The 21,729-nt window shown below is 46.6% G+C and overlaps 1 protein-coding gene across 1 annotated transcript in view; it reads right to left on the bottom strand.

The window, feature by feature from the left end:
* Positions 1 to 18,267, bottom strand: part of LOC141201442 (uncharacterized) — a 119,730-nt gene extending 101,463 nt beyond the window's left edge. The window contains exon 1 of the mRNA XM_073663436.1: positions 18,196 to 18,267. The gene's annotated coding sequence lies outside the window, so the exon portion shown is untranslated. The remainder of the gene's footprint in view (positions 1 to 18,195) is intronic.
* Positions 18,268 to 21,729: the final 3,462 nt, after the last annotated feature.

Below are 21,729 nucleotides of genomic sequence, written 5' to 3' on the forward strand. Positions count from 1 at the left end.
GCACCATAGTGGTCGCATGGGCTGCCGCTATTGATGAAACGGTCCTGCTAACTATTTATTTTACTCACTTATATAGCGTCATTAATTCCACAGCGCTTTACAGACATTATGGGCACTCACAATCTAAATTCCCTATCATTGTGTCTTTGGAGTGTGGGAGGAAACCGGAGAACAAGGAGGAAACTCACGCAAACAAGGGGAGAACATACAAACTCCTTGCACTGTTGTGTGGTAAATATCTCATAGGTCCTGAGTTCATTAGTATCTGCACCAAGAATGGGGCTAAGGCCACGGCCCCACTATCAGTATTTGGTCAGTATTTTTTCTCAGGAGTGGGAGCCAAAACCAGGATTGGTGCACTTGTTTCTATTATACATTTTCTCTGTTTCTCACCTGGTTTTTGGCTCCCACTCCTGAGAAAATATGATGATTGCTTACCGGTAATTCGATTTTCCAAAACCATGACAGCACCGTACAGAGAGAGAGTGTCAGCCCCCAGGAACAGGAAACCTACCAAAATAAAAGGGGCGGCACCTCTCTTCCTCCCCAATGTGTTTAAAGAGAATAAGAGGTAAACGCCTTGTTAAGACATATATTCATACAACAATAGTTATCAATATTCACCTTATAGTGTTTGCACAAACCAGTGGATTTTTTTTTCCCGAAAACAGGAAGTTTTTGCAGCACCAAAGTAAAAGAGAAGGGAGGTAAGTAGGACGTATACCCTGAGGGGGATCAGGGTCAGAGGCAGAGATAAGGTAAAATTATGGTCATTCTAACTCATCTGGCCATCGTGCACTTAGTAACTGCTTTACCCTTGTTTGCCCCCTGAAAAGAAACAAACATGGCTGAGGACTTTCTCCACTGATTCGTTACCTCAAGGTATTTAAGGATACACCTTCTCACATCTAGGGAGTGAAATTTAATTTCCCCTTGGGTCTTTAGTTCATCACAAAACGAAGGCAGCACTATTTCCTGACTTCTGTGAAATTTAGAGCTTACTTTTGGGAGGAAAGCTGGATCTGGCCTCAATATCACGTTATCTTGTAAGATGTTTGTAAAAGGGGGATTGATTGATAGAGCCTTTAACTCACTCACCCGCCTAGCAGAGGTTAGTGCCACCAGTAGTACTATTTTTAGTGTAAACACTTTAATAGCAGCGGATGAGATGGGTTCAAAGGGAGCCTTGTAAGGGCATTCAGGACTAAATTAAAGGTCCCAGGGAGCTACCGTAGGACTGTCTATAGGTTTGGACAAAAAAGATGCCTTTATAAACCTATATATCCATGGATGATCAGTTATTTTATGATCAAATAGCGCCCCTAGGGCTGATACCTGCACCTTTAAAAGGAGCTAGTGGAGAGACCCCTCTCTAGATCTTTTTGAAGGAATCCTAGTATTTCCAAAATGGGAACTAGCTGACTTTAGGGAGTCATGACCCGACTGGAAAATTTAAGAAATTTATTCCAAATCTTTTCATATTTAAGGGAGATTACTTTTTCTGTTCAACAGGAGAGTTGAAATTAAATTTTCTGAAAAACCCCTGTCCGATAACAATCGCCTCTCAAGTTCCAGGCAGTTAGGTGTAATCTGGGAACCTGAGGATGGGTCACCGGACCTTGGGATAGTAGATCTGGATAGTCGGGTGGGATCCAGGGGTCCGAGACTGATATGACTCTTCGCCAAGAAAACCAGGCCCTTTTCGGCCAGAAGGGGGCAATCAGTATTATTCTGGCTTTTTCCTCACGTATCTTCTTTAATACTATGGGAATCAAGGGAAAGACCGAGAAGACATTTGCCATGCGAAACCCCCATTCCTGCAGAAGGTCGTCCACCCCGTCTGGTGACTTTCTTGGATTTAGAGAATATAATTTTTCTACCTGATGGTTTTCTCTGGTGGCAAATAAATCTATTTCCGGAAGACCCCAGGCCAGACAAATCTGATTGAAGACTCTTCTGTTTAGAGCCTATTCTCCTTGATTGACTGGATGGCGAATGAAAAAAAAATAAATAAAAAAAAAATCGGTGATGATATTTTCTGAACCCCTTAAGAGGCGGCTTGAAAGTGATAGAAGATTTTGCCCCACCATGGAGAATATTTTCTCTACCTCTAACATTAATGGGTCTGACCTGGTCCCCCTTGGCGATTTAAATAAGCCACTGCTGTGCTGTTGTCCGATAGGATTGCTACATCCTTCCCCCATGCAGTATTTTAAGGTTGACTATAATGCTTTCCTGACTGCAGTCAGTTCTTTTAGGTTTGAAGGACCGCTTTTTAATTTGAAATCCCATAGACCCTGAAACCAACCCCCCTCTAGGTGGGCACCCCAACCTGTTGGGCTTGTGTCCGTGGTGATTACGACTGGATTTTGTACTGTCCATTGGAAATTCAAGAGATTTTTTGAATCTGCCCACCAATTTAGAGAATTTAGTGTTTTTGCAGACAGCTGAAATTTGTAGTCCAGCCGATCTCCTACCGAGGTCTGTATTTTCAGGATCTCCCAGTGTAGCCTTCTTGTGTGGAAATGAGCCCACATGTACCGCTGCAATTGTTGCTGTCAGGGATCCTAGCAAGGACATGGCTTCTCTTACCGAGATATGTCTTTCTTGAATATTTGCGATTTTTTGTTTGATTTTTTGAACCTTCTCTTATAGGAGGAAGCAACGCTGATGAATAGCATCCAGGTTGATGCCCAGAAAACTTTGAAGTTGGATGGGCTTGGGTCTTGATTTTTCTTCGTTTACTATCCAACTCAACCTTGTTATGGTGGATAGAACTTGTTTGGCTGCTACAGTACAGGCTTTTTCTGAGTCCCCGACTATTAAAAAATCGTCTAGGTATGGCACTATTAATGTCTTTTTTCCATACATAGGATGTCATTTCTGCCAATACCTTGGTAAAAATTCTGGGCGCTAGTGACTCCCCAAATGGCAGGCACTGATATTGCAGATGCAAGAGGTTGCCTTGGAATTCTACGGCCACCTTGAGATATTGTTGGTGGTCTGGGTGGATTGGGATGTGATAGTATGTATCCTTTAAGTTTATCACTGCCATGAAACAGAAGGGGTGCAAAAGCTTTACTGTCGATTTCAAAGTCTCCATCTTGAATTTTTCTGTTTTTATACATACGTTCAAGGCTTTTAGATTTATTATTGTTCTGTAGGAACCATAAGGCTTTTTTTTTATTAGAAATAGATTGCTGTAAAATCCTCTTCCTTTTTCTAGCTCTGGCACACTGACTAACATGAGTTTGTCTGGTAACTTTATGATTTCCGCTTCTAATGCGATCTGATTTGTCTTGCCTACCCGGGTCTCTATCATCCAAAGTGGGGGAATGGAAGAAAAAATTATTTTTAAGCCTCTGGAAAGGGGATCCGCTACCCATTGAGTAGCGGGCAGCGAGGCCCACTGATGAAAAAACTGCTTTAATCTTCCCCCACTGGTAAACTGGCGTCTTTGGTGTTTGGGAGCTCCTTTGTAGGTGGCGCCCTTATTAAACAGGAATCCCTTGGACTGACTCCTGTCTCTTCTCCAGGCTCGACCCCCTCTTCCACTATCCTCTCTCTGGCTTCTTCCTTTTCCCCTAGTTTTTGACCCGTGAAAGGATTTTTTATATTTTTGAGAGGGAAAGGGAAAAGTTTTCTTTTTATCGGCCGCCTTCTCTAATATGTCGTCCAGGACTGTCCCGAATAAATAGTCACCTTGGCAGGGAATGGCACAATTTCATTTTGGATTGGAAATTAGCTGACCAATTCTTAAGTCAAAGGGCTCTCCGTGCCGAGTTTGAGAGACCACAGGCCCGGGCCGCAAAGCTCACTCTGTCTATTGAGGCTTCAGCCAAGAAGTCAGCTGCTTTCTGGATAGTGGGGAGTGCTTCCAGGAGTTGTTCCCTAGGACATTTATTACTTATCTGGGACTCCAGTTCTTGTAGCCACTTTACTAGAGACCTGGCAGTACATGTGGCTGCGATGCTGGGCTTAAAGGAACCTGCTGCTGCATCCCATGTGCCCCTCAGGAAAGTGTCAACCTTTTTATCTAAAGGATCTTTTAGAGAACCTAGATCCTCAAAAGGAAGGGCTACCTCCTTAGAAACTCAGGCAATAGCCACGTCAATCTTTGGGGATCTTTCCCAAACATTAATCAACTCATCTTCAAAAGATTACTTCTGTTTAAGTGTGTTTGGGATGGACACCTTTTTAACTGTTTCTTCCACTCTTTTTCTATCAAGGAAAGCAAGTTTTTGTGGACTAGGAACAACCGATGTTTGTGCTCCTCCAGGTTACTCAACATAGAATCCTGCACAGATCTATGCTCCCTCGGGGTCTCTATCCCCATAGTAGACCTAATGATTTTTAGTAGTTTTGTCGTTTCTTCCACCGGGAAGCAAGGTTGGCCATATTCCCCATCAGATGAAGATGGTTCTGAGCTATCAGAGTCAACTAATTCCCCTGATTCTTCCTTTTCCTTCTCTGAGCTAAGGTCTGAGTGTGTATGCTGTATGCCTGAGGAGGTGGATGGACCCCGAGTATGTCGTATTTCCTTTTTTACAGTGTTTTTAACTTCGTCTTTGATTAAGGTTTTTATCTCCTGAAACAGAGACAGGGATTCCTCCATTACTGTTTTCTCTATACCAGCCCGGCAAAGTTTTTTAGTGTATAACTTCGGTAAAGCTTCCTTGCATAAGGCACATTCTTTATTTTTTGTCTTGGTCACTGTTTTCCTGGGTCTATTCTAAAATAGGTAATGACACTAGTCAGTATGTGTGTGTGGGCAGGAGAAACACTCACTCCGTCATAGGGCCCTGGAACTATCGCGCCAGGAGCAGGTCTTGGCTCATCTCCTTCAGGTATGTTTGAATTCTCCATCTTCTCAGCAGGGACTGGAACACCAAACTTAGAGCAGTAGCACACTCAGCAATGTTATACCAAGCACGCTTCAGCTGATCAGGGACCGACACCATGTGCCACTTATAATCGGTGTGGGAGGAGCAGGGGTTGGTCTCTCCTACTTACAGGGCATACCGCCCTGTAGCCCCCGCTGACATCATATCCAGCATCACTATGACCCCGGAAGTGACCCCGCACGGCACATGTGCCGTTCTGCAAACCGGCGCCATCTTTCTTATGCGCTCCCAATGCTCTGCGCTCCTCTCAGCACCAACCTCCGAATCCGGAGGTGGCCCGCTGAAGTCCTGCGCTCTGGTTGGAGCGATTCCTCCAAGAAAAGTGCCCCCACCTCTTGGAACAGCCCAGGTTTACCGGGTCAGCACGGCACCAGGAGAAATCTCCCCAGGTATACTGTTCCACCGTAGGCATCCTCTTCCAGTAACAGGAAACCACACTGGGGAGGAAGAGAGGTTCCGCCCCTTTTATTTTAGTAGGTTTCCTGTTCCTGGGGCAGATACTCTCTCTGTATGGTGCTGTCATGATGAAGGGTAAAACTACTGACTGAATACTGACCAGATACTGATAATGGGCTGTGACCTAAGTGAGTATTTATTCATTAGCCATGCCGCCCCTTAAAATAAAATCTTAAACTTTTTTTAAATACTAGATGGTGGCCCGATTCTAATGCATCGGGTATTCTAGAATAGGTATGCGGCCGACCGGGTGCAATCAGCAGAGCTGTGTTTAAATTTGGGGCCAAAATCGCTGATTGGTCGCGGTTGCCGAACGCGACCAATCAGCAAAGCGGTGTTTAAATTTGGCGGCAATATCGATGATTGGTCGCGGGCGGCGGCCACGACCAATCAGCGAACCGTGTTAGTGAGGACTGGAGAGCGTGTTTAAATTTGGCACCAAAATCGCTGATTAGTCGCGACCAATCAGCAGAGCGGTGTTTAAATTTGGTGCCAATACTGCTGACTGGTCGCGGCCGCCGACCGCGACCAATCAGCAGAGCGATGCAGGGCGGGGTTTAAATTTGGCGCCAATTTAAACACGGCAAATTCAAACACCGCTGTGCTGATTGGTCGCCGACGCTGTGCGCGACCAATCACCGATTTTGGCGGCACATTTAAATAGCGTCCGCGACCAATCAGTACAGCGGTGTTTAAATGTGGAGCCAAGATCGGTGATCGGTCGCGGCCGATATTTAAATTTGGCGCCCAAATCGGTGATTGATCGCGGGCAGCGCCAGCGACCAATCAGCGATTTTTAACACAAATGTCCGGACCTTTGTAACACCATGCGGATACTGTGGGGACATCAGCGGCTAGGGTGTGAAAGGAGGACCGGGGAGCGGCGCTGTGGGTCGGGATACTTCTGCTCTGAGCGCCCGCTCATGTCCCGGGTTCTCGGAGCGGAAGTATCCGCACAGGCAGCGGCGCTGACATCCATGCGGCTAGGGTGTGAAGGGAGGACTGGGGAGCGGCGCTGACATCCAATTGGTCGCGGCCGCTATTTAAATGTGCCGCACAAATCGGTGATTGGTCGCCGACTTGGCCCGCGACCAATCACTGATCTTGCGGCCAAAGTTAAACAGTACTGTGCTGATTGGTCGCGGACGCTGCCCGCGACCAATCACCGATTTGGGCGCCAAATTTAAATATCGGCCGCGACCAATCACCGATCTTGGCTCCACATTTAAACACCGCTGTGCTGATTGGTCGCCGACGCTGGGCGCGACCCATCACCGATTTTGGCGCCACATTTAAATAGCGTCCGCGACCAATCCGCACAGCGGTGTTTAAATGTGGAGCCAAGATCGGTGATTGGTCGCGGCCGATATTTAAATTTGGCGCCCAAATCGGTGATTGGTCGCGGGCAGCGTCCGCGACCAATCAGCACAGTACTGTTTAACTTTGGCTGCAAGATCAGTGATTGGTCGCGGGCCAAGTCGGCGACCAATCACCGATTTGTGCGGCACATTTAAATAGCGGCCGCGACCAATTGGATGTCAGCGCCGCTCCCCGGTCCTCCCTTCACACCCTAGCCGCATGGATGTCAGCGGCGCTGCCTGTGCGGATACTTCCGCTCTGAGCACCCGGGACATGAGCGGGCGCTGGCAGCAGAAGTATCCCGACCCGCAGCGCCGCTCCCCGGTCCTCCCTTCACACCCTAGCCGCTGATGTCCCCACAGTATCCGGATGGTGTTACAAAGGTCCGGACATTTGTGTTAAAAATCGCTGCTTGGTCACTGGCGCAGCCCGCGACCAATCACCGATTTGGGCGCCAAATTTAAATATCGGCCGCGACCAATCACCGTTCTTGGCTTCACATTTAAACACCGCTGTGCTGATTGGTCACGGCCGATATTTAAATTTGGCGCCCAAATAGGTGATTGGTCGCGGGCAGCGCCAGCGACCAATCAGCGATTTTTAACACAAATTTCCGGACCTTTGTAACACCATGCGGATACAGTGGGGACATCAGCGGCTAGGGTGTGAAGGGAAGACCGGGGAGCGGCGCTGCGAGTCCGGATACTTCTGCTGCGAGCGCCCGCTCATGTCCCGGGTGTTAGAACCTTGCTCTTAGGTTTTTTCTATTGCTGGTCACATGACCTTGTTGGCCTATTTAGTCCTGCTCCGCCCTTCTGGCTTTGCTGGACTTCATTGTATTACTACTCTTTAGCTAGCCTGTGCTCAGTATCTAACTCTGTTAGTTTGCTTGGTCTTCGGACCTCTGTGTTCTATATATTTTGTTTGTTTGTCTGTCTGCTACTATTTCTGTTAGGAGGTGTCCATTTTGCTCCCAGTCCCTAGTACTTGTAGGGATTCCTTCCCCACATCTATAGGTCTCCGTACAGACTAGCTGAGGACTTTAGCAGGTCTGATCGCAGGATCAGGTTCCCTGTTACATCGTAGGGATCAAGCTGAGTTCTATCGTAGGGACAGATCTCCTCTCTTTCCTTAGCTCTGGTAGCAGAACATAACAGTAAGTCCAGCCTGCAAATTCTCTAAGGAAAGATTTTTCTGTTCCATCATGGTGTCGGTTCTGGATTTGGCTAAACGCCTGCAGGGACTCTCTCTGGAGGTGGCCGAGCTCCATCAGCACGTGAGTAACTGTCCTGGAGCACATTTCTTGGAGCCTAAGGTACGTTTGCCTGATTTATTTTTTGGTGAACACCAAGAATTTTTTTCATTTAAAAATGCTTGCTTATTGTATTTTCGTTTGAGACCCAGGTCCTCTGGGGATGAATCCCAGCGCATAGGGTTCATAATGTCACTTGTGCGCAAAGAGCCTCAGGAGTGGGCCTTTTCTTTGCAACCTAGTGATACATGCTTTAGATCAGTGGATAGTTTTTTTTCTGCTTTGGGGCTATTATATGATGATCCTGACCGTGTCTCATCTGCTGAGACTGAGTTGAGACGTTTGAGACAGGGATCAGGTAATGTGGAAAAATATTGTACTCATTTCCGTCGGTGGTCTACTCAAATAGGGTGGAACGATTCTACTCTGAAGAGTCTGTTTCTTGCTGGGCTTAGTGAAAGAGTTAAAGACCTGCTAATTGCTTATCCCACACCTGAAGATTTGCAACAGGCTATGCAATTAGCTATACGGGTGGATAGGAGACTGCGTGCAAGGGTTAATGAGAGCAAATCCTCTGCTATGTCAGTTTCTGGTCATGAGAATGTGTGTACTGACAGTGGAGAGCCGATGGAGATTGGAGCGATGGCACCTCGCTCTCAAGAAAAGGACCGCAGATTTTCTGAAGGTTTGTGTTTCTATTGCGGAAATTCTGGTCATTTCATTAAAAGCCGTGTGCTTCGCATGAAGAAAGAAAAAAAAAATGGTCAGTCATGCCCGTATTGCCTGTTTAAATTCCAAGGGTGTATTTTTAGCTGCTTCCACTATTGCTCAGGAAAAATTAATGGAATTTCGGGTGTTTGTCGATTGTGGGTCTACTCTGAATGTAATTGATGGGGGATTCTTGGAAAAACTCAATTTAAAACCCGAACCTTTGTCATCCCCCATTGCTGTGGTTTCTGTGGATGGCTCCCCTTTGAAGAATGTTACTCTCAAGGTCTGTGAATTTCCTCTCACTATTAATGGTGTTCACCATGAGAAATTGGATTTGGTAGTTTTGAATAACTTGCCTTCTCCGGTGGTGTTGGGATTGCCCTGGTTAAAATTGCACAATCCTGTACTGGATTGGTCTACCAATGAAATTAAATCCTGGAGCCATAAATGTTATGACAAGTGTTGTAACGGGCGTATTGCTGCTGTGGATAGGGGGGAATTGCCTGTTCCTATTCAGGATTTTTGGAGAGTTTTTTCTGAGAAGGAATCGCAGGTTTTGCCTCCCCATAGAGACTATGATTGTACTATTGAATTTGTTCCTGGAGCGACTCTTCCTAAGAGTCGTTTATTTAATCTTACTATTCCTGAGAGAAAGGCTTTGGAGGAATACATACAGACAAGCTTGGCCGCCGGTCACATTAGGCCTTCCAAGTCTCCTGTGACTGTTGGATTTTTTTTTGTAAAAAAAAAGGACGGCGGTTTACGTCCTTGTCTGGATTTTCGTGAGATTAACAAAATTACTGTACGCAATCCTTACCCACTGCCATTGATTCCTGATCTGTTTAACCAGTTAGTGGGGGCCAAGTGGTTCTCTAAAATTGACCTTCGGGGGGCATACAATCTGTTGCGCATGAAGGAGGGTGACGAATGGAAGACTGCTTTTAACACTCCTGTGGGTCATTTTGAGAATCTGGTTATGCCTTTTGGTCTTACTAATGCTCCTGCATTTTTTCAGAATCTTATTAATGACATCCTTAGACCTTTGATTGGCAAAAATGTGGTTGTGTATTTGGATGACATTTTGATTTATTCGCCGGATCTGGAGTCTCATTGGCGGAGCGTACGTGAAGTATTACAGTTATTAATTGACAATTCGCTTTTTGCTAAGCTGGAGAAATGTGAGTTCGCTGTACAGAGAATTAGTTTTTTGGGCTACATTATCTCCAGCGAAGGTTTTGAGATGGACCCGGTGAAAGTTCAAGCTGTGCAGGAATGGCCTAGGCCTATTGGTTTGAAATCGATACAGAGGTTTTTGGGTTTCGCCAATTATTATAGAAAATTCATTAAAAATTTTTCTATTATTGTCAAACCTCTGACCGATCTCACCAGGAAAGGTGCTGATGCGGTTCAGTGGACTTCTGAGGCCATTGAAGCTTTTGTGTATCTCAAGGAGAGGTTCACCTCTGCTCCCATCCTTATGCAGCCTGATGTGACTAAGCCGTTTTTGGTTGAGGTTGATGCTTCCTCTGTGGGGGTTCGCGCAGTATTGTCTCAGGATAACGGGGATGGAGTACATCCCTGTGCCTTTTTTCCAAAAAATTTTTCGGAGACTGAACTGAATTACGATATTGGTAATCGGGAATTATTGGCTATTAAACTCGCATTTGAACACTGGCGCCACCTCTTGGAAGGTGCTGAATTTCCCGTTCAGGTTTTTACGGATCATAAAAATCTGATATATCTTGATGCTGCCAAGCGCCTGAATGCCCGTCAGGCTAGGTGGGCACTGTTTTTCTCGCGGTTTAATTTTTCCGTTACTTACATCCCAGGTACTAAGAATGTTAAGGCGGATGCCTTGTCTCGCAGTTTTTCTCCCATAGTCGGTGCTGAGAAAGAGGAGAACATTTTACAAGAAGGTGTTGTGATAGCTGCTTTGGACTCCGTTTTGGAAGATGAGATTCTTAAAGCACAGGAGAATGCCCCATCTAACACTCCCCATGGGAGGTTGTTTGTGCCTGGGACCTTTAGGAGAGATTTGTTTGTTGAGTGTCACGAATCTCGGTTGGCAGGTCATCCCGGAATCTCTGAGACCAAGAGACTGGTGGGTCGCAGTTTTTGGTGGCCTGGATGGCAGAAGGAAGTCATTAAGTGGGTGCGTCAATGTACTATATGTGCTAGATCTAAGTCCTCACATACTCCTTCTGCGGGGTTACTTTGCCCTCTGGAGGTTCCCAGTGCTCCTTGGACACATTTGGCTATGGACTTTATAACTGACCTTCCCCCCTCTGAGGGTTTTACTGTCATCTGGGTGGTCGTGGACCGTTTTAGCAAGATGTGTCACTTGGTTCCCTTCGTCAAACTGCCCTGCGCTAAGACTCTCGCTAAGGCCTTTGTCAAGGAAATTGTCAGACTTCATGGCGTTCCTACTGACATTGTTTCTGATAGGGGACCTCAGTTCGTGGCTCGTTTTTGGCGCGCCTTTTGTGACAGGTTGGGAGTTCATTTGTCGTTCTCATCCGGATATCATCCTGAATCTAATGGCCAGACAGAAAGGAAAAACCAGGATGTTGAGCAGTTCTTGCGTTGTTTTGTGGCAGACAATCAAGAGGGGTGGTCTGAGTTTCTGCCACTTGCTGAATTTGCTCTGAACAATCATACATCTTCTTCTGCTGGTTGTTCGCCTTTTTTTTGTTGTTCTGGGAGACATCCGTCGTTTGGGTCGTTCTCCAAGTTGGTATCTGCCGTGCCTGAGGAGGAGAATTTTTCCGGCGATTTGGAGAGAGTTTGGACGGATGTGCGTGGTAATCTTCAGGAGGCTAACAGAAAATCTAAAGACTACTTTGATAGGAAACGACAGGAGGTTTTGTTCGCTGTTGGTGACATGGTTTGGTTGTCCTCTAGGAATCTGCGGTTGAGGATTCCTTCTAAGAAATTGGGTCCCAAGTTTGTAGGGCCCTTTAAGGTGCTTCAGGTTGTCAACCAATCTGCTGTTAGGTTGGAGGTTCCTACCTCCTGGAGAATTAATCCGGTGTTTCATGTCTCTCTGTTGAAAAAAGCTGTTGTGTCGGATTTTGACGCCTCTGCCTCTGTTCCTCTCGCATCCTTAATTCTAGACGGTATAGAGGTAGTTTGCAGTATCTCGTGGCCTGGAAAGGTTTCGGACCCGAGGATAACTCATGGGTGAGGTCGGATGATGTTTCCGCGTCCAGACTTATCAGAGCGTTTCACAGGAGATTTCCTGATAAGCCTGATCCTAGGGGATCCGGAGGATCCTCTTAGAAGGGGGGGTACTGTTAGAACCTTGCTCTTAGGTTTTTTCTATTGCTGGTCACATGACCTTGTTGGCCTATTTAGTCCTGCTCCGCCCTTCTGGCTTTGCTGGACTTCATTGTATTACTACTCTTTAGCTAGCCTGTGCTCAGTATCTAACTCTGTTAGTTTGCTTGGTCTTCGGACCTCTGTGTTCTATATATTTTGTTTGTTTGTCTGTCTGCTACTATTTCTGTTAGGAGGTGTCCATTTTGCTCCCAGTCCCTAGTACTTGTAGGGATTCCTTCCCCACATCTATAGGTCTCCGTACAGACTAGCTGAGGACTTTAGCAGGTCTGATCGCAGGATCAGGTTCCCTGTTACATCGTAGGGATCAAGCTGAGTTCTATCGTAGGGACAGATCTCCTCTTTCCTTAGCTCTGGTAGCAGAACATAACACCGGGTTCTTGCAGCGGAAGTATCCGCACAGGCAGCGGCGCTGACATCCAATTGGTCGCGGATGCTATTTAAAATTGCCGCACAAATCGGTGATTGGTCGCTGTCTTGGCCCGCGACCAATGACTGATCTTGGCGCCAAAGTTAAACACTATTGTGCTGATTGGTCGCGGAAGCTGACCGCGACCAATCACCGATTTGGGCGCCAAATTTAAATATAGGCCGCGACCAATCACCGATTTGGGCACCAAATTTAAATATTGGCCGCGACCAATCACTGATCTTGGCTCCACATTTAAACACCGCTGTGGTGATTGGTCGCGGCCGATATTTAAATTTGGCGCCCAAATCGGTGATTGGTCGTGGGCAGCGTCGGCGACCAATCAGCACAGCGGTGTTTAAGTTTTGCGCTAAGATCAGTGATTGGTCAGGTCCGAAGACCGCGACCAATCATCGAATCGTCTTGGTGAGGACCGGGGAGCGGCGCTGCCTGTGCGGGTGCTTACGCTGCGAGAACCCGGGACATGAGCGGGCGCTCGCAGCAGAAGTATCCCGACCCGTAGCGCCGCTCCCCGGTCCTCCCTTCCGCATGAAGGTCAGCGGCGCCGGCGGTCCTTCCGCTGCTACCGGCCAGGAGATGAGTGCCTCGCGCCGCTCATCTCCCGGCTGCATCTCCGTCCCGCAGATGGGTCCGGCGGTCGGGTTCCTTCTGCTGTTGCCGGCCGGGAGATGAGCGCCTCGCGGTGCTCATCTCCCGGCTGCATCGCCGCTCAGCTCCGTCCCGCAGATGAGCCGCTAACGGCCGCCATCTTTTTTTAGAAATCCCCCGGCGCTGATTGGCCGCTGCCGGACCAATGAGCGACGCGGGATTTCCTGGACAGACAGACGGGATAAGACGATTATATATATAGATATGCATTGAAAACTGGACTAACAACACACGTATATATATATATACACACACATACATACACAGTACAGACCAAAAGTTTGGACACACCTTCTCATTTAAATATTTGTCAGGACTATGAAAATTATACATTCACACTGAAGGCATCAAAACTATGAATTAACACATGTGGAATTATATACTTAACAAAAAAGTATGAAACAACTGAAAATATGTCTTATATTCTAGGTTCTTCAAATTAGCCACCTTTTGCTTTGATGACTAGAATATAAGACATATTTTCAGTTGTTTCACACTTTTTTGTTAAGTATATAATTCCACATGTGTTAATTCATAGTTTTGATGCTTTCAGTGTGAATATTTTGATAGTCATGAAAATACAGAAAAATGAGGTGTGTCCAAACTTTTGGTCTGTACTGTATATATACTGTGACATCATCACAGGTCCTGTGCGAACAGAGGGATATATATATCCGGGTGGTTTTGAAACACAGGGGGGTCAATAGACCTGATCCCTGTGTCTCGGACACCATTAGCCTTGGAAGGCACGAGGCCTGGAGGAACAGAACAGAGCTGATGGAAGCTGCTAGACCCGGCAAAGGTAAAATCGGTGCTTGAAATGGACATTGATGTTGTTACCTTGCTGAAGGCTGTATCTGAAGCCAAGCGGGCATAGCTGCCACTGAAAAGGCTCTAGGACATTACATGTGTAACATTCCTGCGAGCCACTGAGATGGACTATGTTATAGGCAGTTTATGATGTTTAATAAACTGATGGACTTTACACTACCGGAAAACGTTGCACGTGTGCTTTAATTGACCCGGTGAAGTGAGTGCACCCCAACATGATGAATAGCGCTACCTTACAATATATATACTTAAAACTAGCAAAATTACAAGCTGAATGGCTTGTTGTGGTTGTATATAAACAGATGTAAACAATGATGCTGAATAATTGATACAGTCACTACCATACCCTATCCTGCGTGGCCACGGAGGTTGGCACCCTAAGGAACGATAATGGCGCCCCACTCAACTGTGGCTCTCCCTCAGAAGCCGTAGTTAACCCCGTAGTTAACCCTGATCTATATCAAAAAAGAACACTGATGCATTAAATAGAACTAGATATGTCTCAAGTTATACACTGTGTGCAGAATTATTAGGCAAATGAGTATTTTGATCACATGATACTTTTCATACATGTTGTTCTACTCCAAGCTGCATAGGCTTGAGAGCCAACTACCAATTAAGTAAATCTGGTGATGTGCATCTCTGTAATGAGGAGGGGTGTTAATGACATCAACACCCTATATAAGGTGTGCTTAATTATTAGGCAACTTCCTTTCCTTTGGCAAAATGGGTCAGAACAGAGATTTGACGGGCTCTGAAAAGTCCAAAATTGGGAGATGTCTTGCAGAGGGATGCAGCACTCTTGAAATTTCCAAACTTTTGAAGCGTGATCACCGAACAATCAAGCGTTCCATGGCAAATAACCAACAGGGTTGCAAGAAGCATGTTGGCCAAAAAAGGCGCAAAATAACTGCCCATGAATTGTGGAAAATCAAGCGTGAAGCAGCCAAGATGCCATTCGCCACCAGTTTTGCCAGATTTCAGAGCTGCCACGTTACTGGAGTATCAAATATCACAAGGGATATGGCCAAGGTAAGGAAGGCAGAAAAACGACCACCTTTGAACAAGAAACATAAGATAAAACGTCAAGAATGGGCCAAGAAATATCTTAAGACTGATTTTTCAAAGGTTTTATGGACTGATGAAATGAGTGAGACTCTTGATGGGCCATATGGATGAGCCAGAGGCTGGATCAGTAAAGGGCAAAGAGCTCCACTCCGACTCAGATGCCAGCAAGGTGGAGGTGGGGTACTGGTATGGGCTGGTATCATCAAAGATGAACTTGTGGGCCCTTTTCGGGTTGAGGATGGAGTGAAGCTCAACTCCCAGACCTACTGCCAGTTTCTGGAAGACAACTTCTTCAAGCAGTGGTACAGGAAGAAGTCGGTATCGTTCAAGAAAAACATGATTTTCATGCAGGACAATGCTCCATCACATGCATCCAACTACTCCACAGCGTGGCTGGCCAGTAAAGGTCTAAAAAAAGAAAAAATAATGACATGGCCCCCTTGTTCACCTGATCTGAACCCCATAGAGAACCTGTGGTCCATCATAAAATGTGAGATCTACAGAGAGGGAAAACAGTACACCTCTCGGAACAGTGTCTGGGAGGCTTTGGTGGCTGCTGCACACAATGTTGATCAAAAACAGATCAAGCAACTGACAGAATCTATGGATAGAAGGCTGTTAAGTGTCATCATAAAGAAAGGTGGCTATATTCATCACTAATTTTTTGTGTTTTGTTTTTGCATGTCAGAAATGTTTATTTCTAAATTTTGTGCACTGATATTGGTTTACCTGGTGAAAATAAACAAGTGAGATGGGATTATATTTGGTTTTTATTAAGTTGCCTAATAATTCGGGACAGTAATAGTTACCTGCACAAACAGATATTCTCCTAAGATAGCCAAATCTAAAAAAAAACACTCCAACTTCCAAAAATATTAAGCTTGGATATTTATGAGTCTTTTGGGTTAATTGAGAACATAGTTGTTGATCAATAATAAAAATAATCCACTAAAATACAACCTGCCTAATTATTCTGCACACAGTGTATATAAAGGAAAGGGTATGACAGTCATCAGAGAATGGTTCAATAATCTGCCTCAATGCATTTTCCCAACAGGTTCATCAGGAGGCTTGATACAGCGATAATTCATGATGTTCAGCAAAGTGTGCCTAATAGCCAGGTGTCCATGTATAAATTTTAGTGATGAGCGAGTATGTTCTGTTAACCCTTTCGCCGAGTACGCTCAGGCCGAGCTCCGAGTATTTACAGCTGCTCGGTGATATGCTTGAATCGCTCCCGTGTGCATGATTTGCGACTGTTTGACAGTTTTATTACATGTGAGGAATGTCTATTTCTTACACATTCTTCACATGTAATAAAGCTGCCAAACAGTCGCAAATCATGCACACGGGAGTGATTCAAACATATCACCGAGCAGCTGTACTCGGAGCTCGGCCCGAGCGTACTCGGACAGAACATACTCGCTAAACACTAATAAATATCCCTCTTCATCAAAAACCCCTCCCCATACTAGGAAACCCATTCTGATTCCTAAAGGTGAATTGTTATAAGACATATAGAATGGATTCTGCGCTACTTCTCGTGAGCTAGAGGTCCGATAATGTCCATCCCCTAGTGTGCATGTCCGGAAGTGACGTGCTTTACACTGAAACACCAGATAAACTGATTGCTGTCGTGCCACTCGTAGTAATGTGTTCCACGCCTGAGAGCATAATGGCCTATATGTGTCCAGACCATCATCCTTGTCAGTAGATAAAGTAACATACAGTTAGAGGGTTTGTCTGTGCATTACTTCAGGTCACCTGATCACAGGGGCATAATGGGGGCATTACACTGTGGGGGAGCCTCATACATACTGCATAAGGGGCATTACACCATGTGGGGGCATCATACATACTGCATAAGGGGCATAATGGGGGCATTACACTGTGTGGGGGCATCATACATCCTGCATAAGGGGCATAATGGGGGGGATTACACTGTGCGGGGCATCATACATCCTGCATAAGGGGCATAATGGGGGCATTACACTGTGTGGGGCCATCATCCATACTGCATAAGGGGCATAATGGGGGCATTACACTGTGGGGGCATAATACATCCTGCATAAGGGGCATAATGGGGGCATTACACTGAGGGGGGCATCATACATACTGCATAAGGGGCATAATGGGGGCATTACACTGTGGGGCATCATACATACTGCATAAGGGGAATAATGGGGGCATTACACTGTGTGGGGGCATCATACATCCTGCATAAGTGGCATAATGGGGGCATTACACTGTGGGGGCATCACACATACTGCATAAGGGGCATAATGGGGGCATTACACTGTGTGGGGGCATCATACATATTGTATAAGGGGTATAATGGGGGCATTACACTGTGTGGGGGCATCATACATACTGTATAAGGGGTATAATGGGGGCATTAAACTGTGGGGGTATCATACATACTGTATAAGGGGTATAATGGGGGCATTACACTGTGGGGGCATCATACATACTGTATAAGGGGTATAATGGGGGCATTACACTGTGGGGGCATCATACATCCTGTATAAGGGGCATAATGGGGGCATTACACTGTGGGGGCATCATACATCCTGCATAAGGGGCATAATGGGGGCATTACACTGTGTGGGGGCATCATACATCCTGCATAAGGGGCATAATGGGGACATTACACTGTGTGGGGGCATCATACATCCTGCATAAGGAGCATAATGGGGGCATTACACTGTGTGGGGGCATCATACATCCTGCATAAGGGGCATAATGGGGACATTACACTGTGTGGGGGCATCATACATACTGTATAAGGGGTATAATGGGGGCATTACACTGTGGGGGCATCATACATCCTGTATAAGGGGCATCATACATCCTGCATAAGGGGCATAATGGGGGCATTACACTGTGTGGGGGCATCATACATCCTACATAAGGGGCATAATGGGGGCATTACACTGTGTGGGGGCATCATACATCCTGCATAAGGGGCATAATGGAGGCATTACACTGTGGGGGGCATCATACATACTGTATAAGTCCTGTACTATGAGAACAATACGTTTCCTCCCTTCCTGTCTCCATAGTTGGGTCGTATGTATCTATTACAGGAAACAGAACAAAAACCTTATGATTCTTATAAAGGGGCAACACAAGACCCCAAAAGAGTCTCCGTGCTGAAGGGGTTAATGCCCCCTGCGCCCAGTAATGGGGTCTCCACATACCTCCACCTGCAGAGCCGCCACCACATATATGGCTGCTCTGTGCGCACAGGAGCTGTGATGAGGTCACAGGAGGGGAGGAGTCAGGGGTCACATGATCAGGGGCCTCAGTGGATGCAGGACTCTGCTGTGCTGGTTGTCATGGTGCTGGATGAGCTGAAGTTTATGTGTGGGGTCAGGAGGGGTTTACAGTGTGGATGTAGCAGAGCCGTGTGTGTACGAGGTGTACGGAGCAGAGCCGCGTGTGTACGAGGTGTACGGAGCAGAGCCGCGTGTGTACGAGGTGTACGGAGCGGAGCCGTGTGTGTATGAGGCGTACGGAGCGGAGCCGCGTCTGTGCGAGGCGTATGGAGCCGTGTGTGTATGAGGTGTACGGAGCGGAGCCGCGTGTGTACGAGGTGTACGGAGCGGAGCCGCATGTGTATGAGGCGTACGGAGAGGAGATGGGTGTACGAGGTGTACGGAGCGGAGCCATGTGTGTACGAGGTGTACTGAGCGGAGCTGTGTGTGTTCGAGGTGTACGGAGCGGAGCCGCGTGTGTACGAGGTGTACGGAGCGGAGCCGTGTGTGTTCGAGGTGTACGGAGCACATATGGGGTATCCGCGTATTCAGGAGAAATTGCACAACAAATGGTATGGTGCATTTTCTCTTTTTACTATTCTGAAAATGCTAAATTTGAGCATTAAACAGAAGTTTTGTGGTAAAAATAAGATTTTTTTATTTTCTTGGCTCAACGTCATAAACTTCTGTGAAGCACCTGTGGGTTCAAGGTGCTCACCACATATCTTGATAAATTCCTTGAGGGGTCTAGTTTCCAAAATGGGGTCACTTGTAGGGGGTTTCCACTATTTAGGTACATCAGGGGCTCTTGAAACGCAACAATGCGTCCACTACCGACTCCAGCCAATTTTTTGTTGCTAAAGTCGAATGGTGCTCCTTTCCTTCCGCGCCCTGCCGTGACCCCAAACATTAGTCTTCCACCACATATGGGATACCAGCGTATTCAGGAGTAGTTGCACAACAAATTGTATGGTCCAATTTCTCATGTTAGATTTGTGAAAATGCAAAATTTTGGACAAAATAAATTTTTTGTGGGAAAAAATAAAATGTTCATTTTTTTCCATTCACATTCCATTAATTCCTGTGAAGCCCCTGAAGGGCTAATAAACTTCATGTATGTTGTTTTGAGCACCTTAAGGGGTGCAGTTTTTAGAATGGTGTCACTTTTGGGTATTTTCTGTCATATAGACCCCTCAAAGTCGCTTCAAATGTGATGTGGTCCCTAAAAAAATGGTTTTGTAAATTTTGTTGGAAAAATGAAAAATCGCTGGTCAACTTTTAACCCTTATAGCTACCTAATAAAAAAAAAAAATTTGGTTCCAAAATTGTGCTGATGTAAAGTAGACATGTTAGACATGTGGGAAATGTTATTTATTACCTATTTTTTGTGAAATATCTCTCTGATTTAAAGGCATAGGAATTCAAAGTATGAAAATTGTGACATTTTCGAAATTTTCGCCAAATTTCCATTGTTTTTTCACAAATAAACACAAGTCATTTCAAAGAAATTTTACCAATGTTGTGAAGTACAACATGTCACAAAAAAGAAAAAAAACAGTCTCAGAATCCGTGGGATCCGTTGAAGCGTTCCAGAGTTATTACCTCATAAAGTGACAGTGGTCAGAATTGAAAAAAAATGGCCTGGTCAATAACCCACAAAAGTGGCTCAGTCCTTAAGGGGTTAAATGGAGTATAATTACTATTATAGCGCCACTAATTCCTTGGCGCTTTACATGTGTAAAAGGGTATACATAGCAAACAACGAGTACAATAATTTGAACAAAAATTAGTCACCGACTGGTACAGGAGGAGAGAGAACCCTGCCAGCGAGGGCTCACAATCTACAAAGGATGGGTGAGTACAGTAGGTGAGGGCAGGGCCGGCGTCAGCACCCGGCGCACCCGGGCAAATGCCGGGGCCCTGAGCTGGCAGAGGGGCCCACTGGCGGTCGCGCACCCCGCTGGGCTATGGGCGGAGGAGAGCGGTGTCAGCACCCGCCCTTCTCCGCCGCTTGCTCAGGGCCCCGGCAGCTGGATACTTACCTCTCCTCGTGCCTCCGCAGATCCGCTGTCTTCCCGCTCAGCGCTCCCTGTGACGTCTCAGGTCAGAGGGCGCGGTGACGCCTTTACACTGCGCCCTCCCCTGAGCCGTCACAGGGAGCGCTGAGCGGGAAGATACCGGCGTCGCTGGAGTCCAGACCAGAGCAGCGGGCAGCGGGCAGCAGGTAGCAGGTGAGGAGAAGGGAGGTGAGTATTTGATTTTTTTTTTTAATGTATGGAGGCATGGGGCAGTATAAAGAGAAGGGCGGGGGGCATCCTGCATGGGGCAGTATAAAGAGAGGGGGGGGGCATCCTCCATGGGGCAGTATAAAGAGGAGGGGTGACAGCCTGCATGGGGCATTATAAGGTGGGGAACAGCCTGCATGGGGCATTATAAAGGGGGGGGGCAGCCTGCATAGTGCATTATGTGGGGGGGAACAGCCTGCATGGAGCATTATAAGGGGGGGGGGCAGCCTGTATGGGGCATTATGTGGGGGGTAACAGCCTGCATGGAGCATTAAAAGGGGGGGGCTGTATGGGGCATTATGTGGGGGGTAACAGCCTGCATGGAGCATTATAAGGGGGGGACAGCCTGTATGGGGCATTATGTGGGGGGTAACAGCCTGCATGCAGCATTATATGGGGGCCAGTATCCTGTATGGAGTGTTATAAGGGGACCGGTATCCTGTATGGAGCTTTATAAGGGGACCGGTATCCTGTATGGAGCGTTATATGGGGGCCAGTATCCTGTATGGAGTTTTATAAGGGGACCAGTATCCTGTATGGAGCGTTATATGGGGGCCAGTATCCTGTATGGAGCTTTATAAGGGGACCAGTATCCTGTATGGAGCCTTATATGGGGGCCAGTATTCTGTATGGAGCCTTATATGGGGGCCAGTATTCCGTATGGAGCCTTATATGGAGGCCAGTATTCCGTATGGAGCCTTATATGGTTGCCAGTATTCCGTATGGAGCCTTATATGGGGGCCAGTATTCCGTATGGAGCCTTATATGGGGGCCAGTATTCCGTATGGAGCCTTATATGGGGGCCAGTATTCGGTATGGAGCCTTATATGGGGGCCAGTATTCCGTATGGAGCCTTATATGGGGGCCAGTATTCTGTATGGAGCCATATATGGGGGCTAGTATTCCGCATGGAGCCTTATATGGGGGTCAGTATTCCGCATGGAGCCTTATATGGGGGCCAGTATTCCTTATGGGGCCTTATATGGGGGCCAGTATTCCTTATGGGGCCTTATATGGGGGCCAGTATTCCGTATGGGGCCTTATATGGGGGCCAGTATTCCGTATGGGGCCTTGTATGGGGGCCAGTATTCCGTATGAAGCGTTATATGGGGCCAGTATTCCGTATGGAGCCTTATATGGGGGCCAGTATTCCGTATGGAGCCTTATATGGGGGCCAGTATTCTGTGTGGAG

The sequence above is a fragment of the Phyllobates terribilis genome, unplaced genomic scaffold (assembly GCF_046119375.1).
Source record: "Phyllobates terribilis strain yellow unplaced genomic scaffold, ASM4611937v1 Scaffold_115__1_contigs__length_5345438, whole genome shotgun sequence".
NCBI classification, from domain to species: domain Eukaryota; kingdom Metazoa; phylum Chordata; class Amphibia; order Anura; family Dendrobatidae; genus Phyllobates; species Phyllobates terribilis.